This window comes from Balaenoptera musculus, chromosome 2, assembly GCF_009873245.2.
Source record: "Balaenoptera musculus isolate JJ_BM4_2016_0621 chromosome 2, mBalMus1.pri.v3, whole genome shotgun sequence".
NCBI lineage: Eukaryota > Metazoa > Chordata > Mammalia > Artiodactyla > Balaenopteridae > Balaenoptera > Balaenoptera musculus.
In genome coordinates this window covers 130,426,274-130,437,730 of record NC_045786.1, presented here as the reverse complement: position 1 = coordinate 130,437,730, position 11,457 = coordinate 130,426,274, and positions in this window count along the sequence as shown.

Below are 11,457 nucleotides of genomic sequence, written 5' to 3'. Positions count from 1 at the left end.
ACCGAAGTGGTCCATTTGCTACAACTGATGAACCTACTCTGACACATCATTATCACCGAGAGTCCATAGTTTACATTAGGCTTCATTCTTAATGTTGTACATTCTTTGGGCTTTGACAAATGGTATCCCTCATTATAGTTTCATACAGAATAGTTTCAGAGGTCTAAAATTCTTCTGTGCTCCACCTATTCATTCCTTTTAGCTCCACAACCCCTGGCAACCACTGATCTTTTTATTGTGTCTGCAGTTTTGCCTTTTCTAGAATGTCATGTGGTTGGAATCATACAGCATGTAGCCTTTTCTAAATTCTTTTTGAATGAGGCTAATCTTGTCAAAAACTAGATGTCTTTCTCCAGAAGGGCACAGACTCCAGTAGCCAGTTCTTTCTGTCTACTTGCATAAAGTAGCATTTAATAATTAAAACTATGACTATGAATATAAGTACATCATTTCCAGGAATCCATGAGGATCTGGGCCAGGTCTGCATTCCCCTCTCTGTGCTGCCACCACCTGGCACAGTGTCTCTGGGACCTGTATGACACAGAGAATCTCTTGGAACACTTCATGTTCCCAGGACCCTGCCAGCTACCTCAGACTGAAGAGAACACACCAGATCATTTGGCCCAGAGCCAAACCAGTGGCTGGCAATAGGCATAGACCTCAATGGAAGTGGGGAAGAAGAGCCAGTAAAACATTGGCCAATGGCTCTCCCTTTTTTGAGTAAACATTTTATTCTGAGGCCTTGGAGGCCTATCCTGCCCACAAAGCTCACAGAAAACTCCCTATTCTCAGCTCCCTTCCTTGGTTTGTGTCTGGCTGGCCTTTGAATGTGAGTGAGGAGAAGTGCTGAAGGGGTTACAGAGTTTCAACTTCACTAATTTTACGTTTATAACTAAGGGAGAGGGCTTCCCTGGTGGCGCAGTGGTTAAGAATCTGCCTGCCAATGCAGGGGACACAGGTTTGAGCCCTGGTCTGGGAAGATCCCACATGCTGTGGAGCAACTAAGCCGTGTGCCACAACTACTGAGACTGTGCTCTAGAGCCCGCGAGCTACAACTACTGAGCCCGTGTACCACAATTACTGAAACCCGTGCGCCTAGACCCCATGCTCCGCAACAAGAGAAGCCATCGTAATGAGAAGCCCATGCACCTCAACGAAGAGTAGCTCCCGCTCACCGCAACTAGAGAAAGCCCATGGGCAGCAACGAGCACCCAACGCAGCCAAAAATAAATTAAATAAATAAATTAAAAAAAAAACAAACTAAGGGAGAAGCAAGTGGTATTTTCAAAGTCTTCACGTTCCAAGAATGTGCAGTCCAACTGGGATCAAAGAAAGCATGATTTTCAAACTATGCCTGTATATAGTGGTAAAATGATTGATGACCCAGAAGGCCTTCAGGTGCTGTTGTTCAGAGTGAGAATCTTAGGGGCTGTTGTGTGCTGGATGGATGCTCCTCTCAGCGGCGGGAGTATTGGGCCATGTGAGCGTCTCCTCAATGCAGAGCCTGGTCCTTGAATCATGGGGTACCCAGGTCTGGTCCAGCTCAATGAGTAGCTCAGTCTTGTTGACAATAAAACTGTGGGTCATCTGGGCATTGGCTGGTTTTAACTAGTCAGGGATGAGTAGGTCTGATGGCCCCTAGCTGGCCTTGCTTACATGTCTCAAGGTTACCTGGGGGTGAGCTGATCTCGGCTGATCTGGGCCGTGCTGCTGATCTTGGCTAGATTTCCTCATGTGTCTTGGGGTGAGTGGATGTAGGGTAGGCGGGGCTAGACTAGCTCACTGTATCTCTGGGTCAGATGGGAATCAGCTGATGTAGATTGGACCCTGCTGTGCACTGAGCTCTGCCCTACCTGTTCCATATCTTCCTCCTAGAACAGCGGAAAAGCCCAGTCAGTCACACATTCCCTTGGCAATGGCAGAGGCAGAAGGGAGTCTTTGCATTTTAAGAAGTTTCCTCTGGCTGTGAGATGTCAACTGTTTTGATGGCCTTTTCTTTTCTTTCCATAGTCCTCACCCTCTGGGAGACTAAAGGCTTTTTGGAACTGGGATACAGAGTAAGAGCAGCTGTTGATGCCCATCTCTTCTTTTGTTTCTATGGTTCACTTCACCAGCTCCAGAATCACACCACATTTGCTAGGATCTGCAGCTGCAAAATGCATACCCTGAACTCTCTCTCTTTGTGCATAGAACTCCATCCTGAAACAAAGTCTTGAATCTCGTTAGCAGAATTTATATCACATGTCTGCACCCTAACAAGAAGGAAAGCTGGGAAAGGGAAATGGTTCCACACTGAGAAGGCAGGATTTCTACTGTGAGGAAGTATGATTATGGAGAGAGAATGATCAGAAGATTTGGGGCAACCATGAATGACAGATGCTCATTACAGTTGCCATACTTGGATCATGTGACCTGGCTACACAGGACATAATGGTTCATCTATAGATTAAACATAAGGAAAATATTTGCCCTTGAAGTGGCTTATAGAAGAACTCTAATAGGGACATAAAGGGTCAAAGTGACACAGTATAACCCTGTCTCAGGGAATCTGAGTGAGACATACAAAGAGATGAGCAGTTAGCAAACAGAGAAAAGTAGGGTTACAAGAATGGAGAGAGACAAGGGACTTCCCTGGTGATCCAGTGGTTAAGAATCTGCCTCCCAACACAGGGAACACAGGTTTGATCCCTGGTCAGGGAACTAAGATCCCACGTGCTGAGGGGCAACTAAGCCCGCATGCTGTAACTACTGAGCCTGAGTGCCACAACTAGAGAAACCTGCATGCCACAACGAAGAGCCCGCATGCCGAAATGAAAGATCACACATGCCGAAACTAAGACCCGATGCAGCAAAAAAAAAAAAAAAAAAAAAATTTAAAAAAGAAGAGAGAGAGACAAGAGCAGGGAACAGAGAGCCACACCACCTGATTCAGAGGTGATTCTTGCAAAAGCCATTGTGGTATTGCCAGATTTGCCACAATATCCGGACTAACGTTCTAGTTCTAAATGGAGCCTGACATAAAACTCACATCCCAAGAGAAGACATCTCTGAACACATCTCTGCTCCTGCAATCTGAAATGTGCAATCCTCTGCACACCCCAAAGCCAAGCAAATTCCAAATGTCCAGGGATTGCCCATTAGATTTGAGTTCCTAAGGGACCCACGTCTGGTTAATTTCATCCCAAAGCATCTAATATTTATGGAAAGTGCTCAGGAGATGTTTGATGAAAACTGAAACGAGGATGTAAGCCGTAAGTGCTGTGGGATTCAGATTAGGGAACAATCGTTGTTCTAACTCCAGTGTGTGAGGTACTCTGGGTTGGTCCGCTCACCACAAATTCATTATCTGCTCTTCTCTGCCCTGCTTTCTGTGCCTTAGAAGGATGACCTCCAAGGACTGCATGCCCTGTACTCCCTTGGGAATAGCCAAAGAGAAGCATTGTTCCTGATAATGGGAGGGAGGGAAGGAGAGATATGGGAACTCATTGCCTACAACCCTGCGTGGTTCTGGCAGAGGTCATGTTACTCTATGGCCGCACCTACTGCCAGGGAGTCTCTCTTCCATGGTTCCAGCTCCCCGAGTCTCTATTGACACTGCTCACTTCCTTTGCCTTTTCAGATCTATGGTGGTAACAGCTCTCAGCTGTTGCTAATCCCTGGGTACTTTACCAGCACTGTGTCGGGACCCTTAACCCTGCCCACACCTCTGACAATAGTCCTTGTTTAAACTCTTCAGTTAACCCTATTGAGTGTGCCATTTATGTCCGGCCAGCACGCTGACCGATACATTATATTGATATTCTAGAAAGGAGGGGATTGTACTGTACTTGTCCCCAAGTAGTCTTACCACTTGGAGACAGGTCTAGTTCACACAGACTGAAAGAATGTGCAAAACAGCCTTTAACATCTAGCACGGGAGATACAGGAGTGACTCCTCTGTTTTCTTATATCAGTTTCTACTCCCCAAATTCCTTCACTGGAGCCAGACCTCAACCTCTTCCTCCCCCACCTCCTTATCAGAGAAGCCTCCTCCCCTATAGCTACAGAGTTTTTTGTTTTTTAATCTCCCTTTCTCTGGCTTCAGGGACCCATTTCTTCTTGTGCCAATTGTCAGTCTTTTGACCAAATCCCTTGGGGTTTCCAACCTTGGAGGCTCAAGATGGAAAGAGAAAAAAGAGAACTTAGTGGTCTGCACTCAGGCTGTGGTATCCGTAAAATAATCAGATCATCCATAGATATGGTTAAAAATCCTGTAGGTGTTTCCTGCACTTGCTAGAAGGTTTACTAAAAGGCTGGATGTCTTCTACTAGGCTGGCCTGACATGTATCTAACTCTGGGAGAGAAAGGGAGGAATTGGAGTGGGGACCTCTATTCTACCACCCAAAAAACTACTTCTTTGAGGAAGCAGAACTTGAGCTTAGCTTTAAAGGAGAAACATTAGGCAATGGATAAGGAAGAGGGCATTTCGGAAAGTGGAGAAGGATATGAGCAAAGAAGATATAAGTGCAGCAGTTGGGAAGAAATGAGTACACCACTGTGCTGGTTGATGTAAGCAAGTACCAGTTTGGGAGGCCTTAAATGCCAGGATAAAGGCTTTAAGGAGTCTTTAAAGCTTTTTATTTATTTTATTTTATTTTTTTAACATCTTTATTGGAGTATAATTACTTTACAATGGTGTGTTAGTTTCTGCTTTATAACAAAGTGAATCAGCTATGCATATACATATATCCCCATATCTCCTCCCTCTTGCGTCTCCCTCCCTCCCTCCCTATCCCACCCCTCCAGGTGGTCACAAAGCACCGAGCTGATCTCCCTGTGCTATGCGGCTGCTTCCCACTAGCTATCTCTTTTACATTTGGTAGTGTATATATGTCCATGACACTCTCTCACTTCGTCCCAGCTTTTTAGCAAGACAGTTTTTCAGAATTCACATATAAAATAGATTGGAGGTGCAGAGAGAGGATGACAAGTTAGAAAATAAGTGCAGTTATCCAGATGTGAGGGTGTGAAGGTCTGTGCCAGGGTAGTGGTCCTTGAAAACATCACAAAGGAAGAAACTACACTTTGGTTACAGGGTACATGTGGTAGAAAAGGGAAAGTAGAACATAAGGATGACAAGTTTTGGAATTGAGAAACTGAGAGAATGATGGTGCAGAGGCAAAAATAGAAAACTTCTTAGAGAGAGCTAGTTTTAGATGAGAAATTATTTAGGTTTTAGGTACATTGCATTTAGGTGGCTCCCGTACTTCCTAGTGGAGGTGGAAATGGAGGCGTGAAACAAAAGGAGAGGGCTGAAGACATGACTTTAAGTCATAAGAGTGAGCAGCACCTCTGAGAAAGACTTCGTATTAAATCAGGGGGTCCAGGACTAAACATTAGGACATGCCCACCTTTAGGGAGTTAGAAGAGAAAACAGAGAAAATAAAATAAAGGGGTCAGTACAGAAACAATGTGAAAAATGGGCAGAGAAAAAGGTGAGAAATGAGACAGCATAAGAAAACCAAGGAATGTTTCCAGAAAGGATGAACTCTATATTTGATTTTTTTTTTTTTTTTTTCTGGCCGCACTGCAGGGCATGTGGGATCTTAGTTCCCCAACCAGGGATGGAACCTGCACCCACTGCAGTGGAAGCGTGGAGTCTTAACCGCTGCACTGCCAGGGGGGGGTCCCAACATTTGGACTTTAACACAGACACCTCAGCCTTTGCAAAAGGATCCTTCAAGATTTTGAAAATAAAATTAGAGTATAAAGCAACAGGGTCACCAATATGAACAAGTTGTGTTAAACTAGGACCTCCTGTCAAAAATACTTCCCTGGAAATGTTGATTTGCATTATTGGATACTGATATAATCCTGAAGCCATTGGAAGGTATATTAGTTAAGATGTCTTTAGATGCAGATAACATAAAAACCAATTCAAATTATCTTAACCAATGTAACTGAAAGTTTGCTGGCTCACTTTCCTGAAAAGACCACTAAATGGGCAGGCTTTAGGGTTGGTCCAAACTTAGGGAAAACACCATTTATCCACATTTCTCTTGGTTTCTCTTCACCTTCCTCCACAAGCCAGCTATATCCTCACCCCAGTTTCTCTAAAGCTACCTGCTTCAGTGTTTACATCAGTTTCTCTTCACCTTCCTCCACAAGCCAGCTATATCCTCACCCCAGTTTCTCTAAAGCTACCTGCTTCAATGTTTACATCTAGGGTTACATCCTTCTCCCAAACATCACACTGTTTGTATCACACCTGAACCAGCTGCTAGGGCCAGGGGAAAGCCATAAGCTGATTGCCTTAGGTGCTCGTCATTGAACCAATCACGCTTACCACCTCACAAGGCAATAACCCAGATTGGCTGGTAATCAGTCATGTGACCTCTAGTTGTAGGGTTTATGGTCAATCTCACTCAACCACCAGGCCGGTTCCTAATGGCAGAAGGCTTAAACAAATGTTGGGAAGACAACTAGGATTCCACAAATGGATTCTGAATTAGGATGTGACTGGACAAGTCAAAGTATCATTAGCTTAAACAAAGTAGAAGTTTTCAATCTCTCTCTCTCCATTAAAAGTCTGGAACTTCGTAGCACAGGATTGGTACAGCAGGTCTGCTCCATAACGTCCTTGGGACCCAGAAGTCTCGCTCCAGCTCACCACCCTAATGACATTCCTAGGGTGTAGCCCTAATTCTCATTGTCCAAGGGAAGATCTCTCCTGCAGGCAGCAGGATGGAGGAAGTGACAAACAAAAAAGGGCAAAGGGGCACATTTGAAGGAAGGTTCCTAGAAGCTGTCACACATGGCTACCTTACCACATGATCATACTTACCTGCCAGCTAGGCTAGGGAATGAACTTTACTCTGGGTGGCCATTTTCCCGGCTAACCATTCTATTACTGCAGAATGAGGGGAAAATTAATATTGGGGGACAAGCACTCTCTGCTGTGCTGGAGAAATGAGATCTGAGTTGATTGAATAATCTCAGGCTAATTAGTAAATTACTTGGGAAAGTAGTTATCCATTTGTAATCTGGCCAACAGGACAGGAGTGAGATGAGAGAAAAATCCCAATTCAGAGGAATGAAATAGTGAAAAGGAAACAATAAGTTATGTGTTAAAAGAACTATGTTTACGTCCCATTTTTGCCACCTAATAGTTGGGCAGTCCTTAACAAGTTGCATAACCTCTATAAGCCTGTGATCTTATCTGTAAAATGGAGATAATATCATCTACTCTACAGAGCTGGAAAAAGATTAATTGAGATAATATCAATAGTTAAGTGCTTTATAAGCAGTAATGCTCATACAGATAAAAGTTATTATCTGCAAACAGTAGCTATCGATTATGGCAAAGCTTACAATAACATTGTTAATATTTTATAGACACATTTATTGAGTTAAATTCGTGTTAGCTTTTTTTCCTTTTTTTAATTTATTTTGGCTGTGTCAGGTCTTACTTGCCGCATGTGGGATCTTTTAGTGCAGCATGTGGGCTCACAGTTGTGGCATGCAGCCTCCTAGTTATGGCATGTGGGCTTCTTAGTTGCGGCATGCATGCGGGATCTAGTTCCCCAACCAGGGATCAAACCTGGGCCCCCTGCATGGGGAGTGTGGAGTCTTACCCACCGGACCACCAGGGAAGTCCCTGTGTTAGCTTTTTTTTTTTTTTTTCCCCATTTTTTTTTATTATGGTGAAATATACATAATATAAAATTTACCATCTTAGCCATTTTTAAGTGTACAGTTCAGTGGCATTAATAAACACATTCACATCATTGTGCTCTGTGTTAGCTTTTTTTTTTTTAGTTTCCAGCGGCAACCCAGTTCTGTTTCTTTTCCTGAGTCTTAGTAAATTTTCTCTCTTCTTCCTCAAAAATGCACTGACAATACTTTCTACTCTCCTGTTTTTATTATTTATTTATTTATTTTTATTTATTTATTTATTTATGGCTGTGCTGGGTCCCCGCCTCCGTGCGAGGGCCTTCTCTAGCTGTGGCAAGCGGGGGCCACTCTTCATCGTGGTGCGCGGGCCCCTCACCATCGTGGCCTCTCTTGTTGCGGAGCACAGGCTCCAGACGCGCAGGCTCAGCTATTGTGGCTCACGGGCCCAGCCGCTCCACAGCACGTGGGATCCCCCCAGACCAGGGCTCGAACCCGCATCCCCTGCATCGGCAGGCAGACTCCCAACCACTGCGCCACCAGGGAAACCCTGTGTTAGCTTTTTAAGATCAATTTTTCAGTACAATAAGTGATTTTTGTGGCTAATTGAATTTTTTTTAATTCTCACTATATTTTTTTCCTACTAGTCATGTCTCATCTATCAGACTGTTTGATGTATATCCAGAAAGCAGTTGAGCAAATATTCTCACTGTGTCATAACAAACACATAAACACAAAACCAGAAATTTCAGTTAAGAAAATTTGAGTTATAATATTTATGACATTAATTTCTACAGTAAAATGAATCTTTTAAGTTATGATAAATTATATTAATGGAATCCCAAGTTTCAGATATACTCTCTTTTGCATGAAGACTAGGAATGAGTTGAAAAAAAGTATCTCATGTGCTTTGTATTGGTATAATGCAGTTCACACGTTATAGTGGGAAGAGCAATGGAGCTGGCTGATTGGGAGAGGCCTCATTTCCACTACACGTTGGCCTCAGTGGGGAGTGATGTCTCAGTCTGCCATTAGGTCAGGAGATTGATGGCATACAGGAAGATTAAGTAAGTATATTGAGACAATGGGAGCTAGACTTCTCAATGTGGAAAGGAAGAAAACTTGGCCTGGAAGAAGTGATCCCCTAGTAGTAATGAGCACTCCTAGCACCCAGAGGGTGGCTTCTGAATATTGTTCTCCACTAAAATGATCCAGAACTCCTTGAAAAAGTGGTTGAATTCAGGGCTGGGACAGGGAAAGTACAATATGTTCCTGGAACATCTTGTTGAGCATAAAAGTAAAGAAGTACACAAAAAACGATGAGGACATGTTAGAAGGACAAGAGCCAGACTGAAGAGTTTCTGTTAGCTAAATCTGGGACAATTTAAACTTTTTTTTTTTTTTTGGCCACACCATGTGGCCTGCAGGATCTTAGCTCCCCAGCCAGGGATTGAACCTGGGCCCCCTGCAGTGGAAGCACGGAGTCTTAACCACTGGACCTCCAGGGAAGTCCCTGGGGCAATTTAAACTTAAAATGAATAATGAAAGCAACAGATTATGATTCTTTGGATAAAATAGGAATCCATGGGTCTATCCTGATGTAAATATATGTAAATAAATAAATGGGGCAAGAATAAAAGCTTTATTTTAGAGTACGACAATGCCAACTAATAAATGTAGAAAGAATGATGGAATTAGAATATCACCATTTACCAACCATTATAGTAATAATTGGTTCAGCAAAGGACCAACGATGGACATGAAAACTGGGAATGAAAATGTGATGAGGAAAAAGACATTTACATAATATCAAAGTAGCTCTCCATAAGATACTTATTAACAACGTATTAATTAATAAGTACAAGATACTTATTAATTTTACAATGAAGAAGTTTGGCAGACATGATTTTAATGAAATGATAATAGTCAACACTGATAGAAATGGGACAAATTAACATTTGTTAATTTGCCTCCTGATAATGCACTGAGAAGAACATAGCATCATGTCTCTGGTACTTCTCCAAAAAGATGAATAACCTGAATCCAATCATAATAAGTATAAGGCAAACTCAAATTGATAGACGTTCTACAAAGTAACTGGCCTATTCTCTTTTAAAAAGTCAATATCAGGAAATCTCTGGCAGTCCAGTGGTTAGGACTCGGTGCTTTCACTGCTGTGGGCCCGGGGTTTGATCCTTGGTCAGAGAACTAAGATGTCCTGTAAGCTGCGTGCTGTGGCCAAAAAATAAATAAATAGTCAACATCATGAAAGACATGGAAAACTGAGGAACTGCTCCAAGAAGGAGACTAAAGACACGTAAAATTAGGTACAACACATGATCCTCTGTTGGATCTGGGATTAGAAGGGAATGGGTGATTTAATGGTACATAACTAGTGAAATTCGAATGCAGGCTATGGGTTGGATGGTAGTTTTGTGTCAATTTTAATTTCTCGATTTTAATGATTTTACTGGATTTTACTATACATACAAAATAATTGAGTGAGAAAGAGATAAGAGAGAGAGAGAGAATAAGACAAATAGGGTAAAATGTTAACAACTGATTAGAGAATCTGCGTAAAGGGCAAACTAAAATCCTTCATACTGTTCTTCTCAATTTTCTGTAAGGGTGAAATGATTTTATAATAGTTATTTTGAAAAAGCATAATGTGTAATATAAAAATAATTAAATTTCAGTCCATGGAAAGTTATATTGGGCTTCTAGAAAGTAACAGCATAGTTTTTGGATCTTCTCAAAACCCTACATACCAACAGAGAAATTGAAAAGCAAAATTAAAACCCATGGATAACACTTACAACAAAACAAGATGATAAGTTATCCCCACAAAATATGAGCAGGTGGGGACAAATCGCGAACAACCACAGGACCATGATATTAGAGTCTATGCAAGAGAGCAGAGGAATCAATCAATTATATATTCAATGAACCAGAAAACTGGAGAATCCCGAAGAGAAACAGATATTTGCTGGAAAGCCAATCTGAGAATAGCAAATGAAACTGGGTGGGGTTTTGTCCATTCCAATAGCAGATGAGTGCAATGGAGTCCTCGTAAGACCTGAAAGGGTGGAAACAGTCTCACCCATATGAATTCTCAATGCTGACCAACCAAACCTCCCTTCCAGGACATACCTCTGAGGAGAAACTACTGGCCTTGGAATAAAAACTGATAAGGATAGGGACAACACTGATGAAGTAAAGAGGAGATCCAGATAAAAAGTAGTTGAGTAGAACAGGGTCAGGAAATCTCAAAAAGCAGTCATATTTTTTAAACATTACATAAAAACAAGAAGAAGCACCACAGTCAGGTTAGATAGCTTTTCTATTTTCTTAGTAATTGGTGATAATATTAGTAATATTAATATCAGTAGTAGTATTAGGTGTTTGTTTTTTTTTTGGTTTTTATTTTGTTTGTTTTTTTGGCTGCACCGTGTGGCATGAGGGACTAGAGATGGAACCTGTGCCCTCTGTAGTGGAAGCACGGAGTCTTAACCACTGGACCATCAGGGAAGTCCCAGTGTTGTTATTCTGAGACAACTAGTATTGTTATTCTGGGACTGTTGTTGGTATCATGTGGGAAAAAGTAAATGAAAACTATGGAATATGCTGACTCTATCATCCCCTGTTACCTTGAGAACCAGGGTTCTTGGTGTGGAAGACAGAAGATACAGATGTAATATATTAGAAGAGGTTAAGTAAAAACTATGTCGTTCTGAATTTAAAACAGAAATATGAATATGAACTTGTAAGGTAATATATATTCTACTAAAGAGACTTAGAAATAGCAAC